We start from the raw sequence: 4,507 nt of genomic DNA on the forward strand, positions 1-4,507 counted from the left end.
CTTATATTGTGCTATACTCATTCTCAGCCTTTCCAAGCCTCTAGCTGAAATACTCCCTTTTCTCCTTTATCCAGCCTCTGTGTAAAAACATGACTGCTCTAATCTAATGGGATAGTTAGAGGTTCCCTCTCTACATTCTAATTCGGCATTTTCCTCTCAGGCAGGAATTCTATCAGAGACCTTATTCATATTCACGGAAACAGCCTGTGACGGAACATACTGCAATGATGAAAACAGAGTCAAAACCACAGCAAATTGTTCTTTATTTTCAATAGTTATTTCTATCATCATCAACAAATACCAACACAAAAATCACTCTTTCATCTTAAAAAAAAAAAAAAATACTTAATGAGCACCTACTATATGCCAGGGGCAAAGGCTAGATTCTGGAAAAACAAAGGTGAGTAAAATATAGTTCCTGGCCTGTAGAGTCTTAGAGCACAGCAGTGGAGCAGATGTGTAAACACATAATTACCATTCCATGCACTGTGTAATAATAGAGGTTAAAACAAAATTTCTCTTGGCCTCACCAGCCTGTGGGTACAGATGTGGTCCCATTAGCAGTAGTAACTCAAATTTCTCTGCTTTGCGGACTCAGCAATTTCTGGGAGTCCCCAGACAGGGGCTCACATGTGCTCATAAATATTTCTGATCTGCTTGCACCATGGCTGTTGTATCAGGCATCAGGCTCAGCATGGTCCCAGCTTCTGTCTCATCTGTCTTTTGTGGAGTCCTCTGTTATAAGATTACCAGGGCAGTGCCACATGAGCCACATTGTCTTAAAGAGTTTCTGGTAGAATAGCTCACCGTGCTTTCCAGAGGAGCCAGGAAAGAATGCACTGAGGGTTGGGCTAGGAAACAGACCTGCGTAAAAAAATCACCCTTTCCTCGGGTTTGTCCTCTCCACCACTCCAACTAAGCACTTCTTAGCCATGCCAAGTTCCCTGAGCCAGGTTCCTTCCCCCCGAGGATAAATTTTCACACAAGATTCCTCTGTCTTCCTATCAAGAGGGTTCTGCTAGACCTTACTCCCATAGTGTATAAGAAATTCCAGACACATCTGTATCTCCTAATCCTAGCTACAATATAGATGTGTACAAGATGTCTTTATACACTCAGACACTCACCCCCAACAAACACACAGAAACTTACATACACCAACACATGCTGCACATGCAAAATGAATTGTAAGAGAGACCGATATAGTTCAACCATCGATAAAAATTAGTTCTATGGTAAATATGGTAAAAATAACCAAGTAACTTATTGACTTAAGAAGATGAAATCCGTCCTCTCCACGCGGTTAAGAATACCGGTCGGCCTGGGCAATCTGTGCTGAAGATGCCGGGAAAACTCCGTAGTGACGCTGCTTTGGAGTCAGACGCCGCAGTGAAAAAAGTGGAGACACTGCGAAGGCAAACCGAGAAGAAAGAGAAAAAAGAGAAGCCAAAATCTAATAAGATTGAAGAGATAGCAGAAGAGGAAGAAACTATTTCCCCCAAAGCAAAAAAAGTTAAAAAGAAAGCAGAGCCTTCTGAAGTTGACATGAATTCTCCTAAATCCAAAAAGGCAAAAAAGAAAGAGGAACTATCTCAAGATGACATTTCTCCTAAAACCAAAAGTTTGAGAAAGAAAAAGGAGCCCATTGAAAAGAAAGCTGTTTCTTCTAAAACCAAAAAAAGTGATAAAAAATGAGGAGCCTTCTGAGGAAGAAATAGATGCTCCTAAGCCCAAGAAGATGAAAAAAGAAAAGGAGATGAATGGAGAAACTGGAGAGAAAAGCCTCAAACTGAAGAATGGATTTCCTCATTCTGAACCTGACTGTAACCCCAGTGAAGCTGCCAGTGAAGAAAGTAACAGTGAGATAGAGCAGGAAATACCTGTGGAACAAAAAGAAGGTGCTTTCTCTAATTTTCCCATATCTGAAGAAACCATTAAGCTTCTCAAAGGCCGAGGAGTGACCTTCCTGTTTCCTATACAAGCAAAGACATTCCATCATGTTTACAGCGGGAAGGACTTAATTGCACAGGCGCGGACAGGAACTGGGAAGACATTCTCCTTTGCTATCCCTTTGATTGAGAAACTTCTTGGGGAACTGCAAGACAGGAAAAGAGGCCGTCCCCCTCAGGTACTGGTTCTTGCACCTACAAGAGAGTTGGCAAATCAAGTAAGCAAAGACTTCAGTGACATCACAAAAAAGCTGTCAGTGGCTTGTTTTTATGGTGGAACTCCCTATGGAGCTCAATTTGAACGCATGAGGAATGGGATTGATATCTTGGTTGGGACACCAGGTCGTATCAAAGACCACATACAGAATGGCAAACTAGATCTCACCAAACTTAAGCATGTTGTCCTGGATGAAGTTGACCAGATGTTGGATATGGGATTTGCTGATCAAGTGGAAGAGATTTTAAGTGTGGCATACAAGAAAGATTCTGAAGATAATCCCCAAACATTGCTTTTTTCTGCAACTTGCCCTCATTGGGTATTTAATGTTGCCAAGAAATACATGAAATCTACATATGAACAGGTGGACCTGATTGGTAAAAAGACTCAGAAAACAGCAATAACTGTGGAGCATCTGGCTATTAAGTGCCACTGGACTCAGAGGGCAGAAGTTATTGGGGATGTCATCCGAGTATATGGTGGTCATCAAGGACGTACTATCATCTTTTGTGAAACCAAGAAAGAAGCCCAGGAGCTGTCGCAGAATTCGGCTATAAAGCAGGATGCCCAGTCATTGCATGGAGACATTCCACAGAAACAAAGGGAAATTACCCTGAAAGGGTTTAGAAATGGTAGTTTTGGAGTTTTGGTGGCAACCAATGTCGCTGCACGTGGGTTAGACATCCCTGAGGTTGATTTGGTTATACAAAGCTCTCCACCAAAGGATGTAGAGTCCTACATTCATCGATCTGGGCGGACAGGCAGAGCTGGAAGGATGGGGGTGTGCATCTGCTTTTATCAGCATAAGGAAGAATATCAATTGGTACAAGTGGAGCAAAAAGCGGGAATTAAGTTCAAACGAATAGGTATTCCTTCTGCAACAGAAATAATAAAAGCTTCCAGCAAAGATGCCATCAGGCTTTTGGATTCCGTGCCTCCCACTGCCATTAGTCACTTCAAGCAGTCAGCTGAGAAGCTAATAGAGGAGAAGGGAGCTGTGGAAGCTCTGGCAGCAGCACTGGCCCATATTTCAGGTGCCACGTCCGTAGATCAGCGCTCCTTGATCAACTCAAATGTGGGTTTTGTGACAATGATTTTGCGGTGCTCAATTGAAATGCCAAATATTAGTTATGCTTGGAAAGAAGTTAAAGAGCAGCTGGGCGAGGAGATTGATTCCAAAGTGAAGGGAATGGTTTTTCTCAAAGGAAAGCTGGGTGTTTGCTTTGATGTACCTACTGCATCAGTAACAGAAATACAGGAGAAATGGCATGATTCACGACGCTGGCAACTCTCTGTGGCCACAGAGCAACCAGAGCTTGAAGGACCCCGGGAAGGATATGGAGGCTTCAGGGGTCAGCGGGAAGGGAGTCGAGGCTTCAGGGGACAGCGGGACGGAAACAGAAGATTCAGAGGACAGCGGGAAGGCAACAGAGGCCCCCGAGGACAGCGATCAGGAGGTGGCAACAACAGTAACAGATCCCAAGACAAAGGCCAGAAGCGGAGTTTCAGTAAAGCATTTGGTCGATAATTAGAAATAGAAGATTGATATAGCAAAAAGAGAATGATATTTGGCAGTATAGAACTGAACATTATTTTTCATGCAAAGTTAAAAGCATATTGTGCTTCCTTTTGACCACTTGCTGAGTCCCTGTCTCTTTCAGACACAAGCAAGCTTCATCTAATTTATTTCCTCTGATCATTATCATTTATAACTTTATTTTTACTTCTTCATCAGTTTTTCCTTTTGAAGGGTATATGAATTCATTACATTTTTATTCTAATGCATTATCTATAGATTAGAAGATAAAATCAAGCATGTATCTGCCTATACTTTGTGAGTTCACCTGTCTTTATACTCTAAAGTGTCTCTTAAATAGTGTCCTTCTCTAAAATACCTAAGGGAGTGTAACAGTCTCTGGAGGACCACTTTGAGCCTTTGGAAGTTAAGGTTTCCTCAGCCACCTGCTGAACAGTTTCTCATGTGGTTCTATTTGTCTGCTGAGACTTAATACTGAGCAATGTTTTGAAACAAGATTTCAAATTTAGCTGGGTTGTAATACAGTTTATACCAGTGTATGCTGTAGATTTGGAAGTCGTATGTTTGATATAGATTATCTATATTTATGTGCATTTTTATATATTTTTATCTTCTCATAAGGTGATTCATGCTTCAGTGAATTCTTCACAGACAGTATACATAAAGATACATTTTAATAGAAAACCAGGGTTTTTCGGGTATTTCAGATGTAAAAGGTGACTCCATAGCTTTCTTTGCAAGAGGCTGGATAAATTGTGCTTAAATGATAATGTACTCTACTTCTTCCTATTGGAAGATTAACAT

At 41.4% G+C, this 4,507-nt stretch overlaps 1 pseudogene; it reads left to right on the forward strand.

Moving 5' to 3' along the window:
- Nucleotides 1-1,298: 1,298 nt before the first annotated feature.
- On the forward strand, nucleotides 1,299-4,253 carry LOC120364704 (nucleolar RNA helicase 2 pseudogene; annotated as a pseudogene).
- The last annotated feature ends 254 nt before the right edge of the window (nucleotides 4,254-4,507 follow it).

The sequence above is a fragment of the Saimiri boliviensis genome, chromosome 1, assembly GCF_048565385.1.
Source record: "Saimiri boliviensis isolate mSaiBol1 chromosome 1, mSaiBol1.pri, whole genome shotgun sequence".
In the NCBI taxonomy this organism is placed as follows: domain Eukaryota; kingdom Metazoa; phylum Chordata; class Mammalia; order Primates; family Cebidae; genus Saimiri; species Saimiri boliviensis.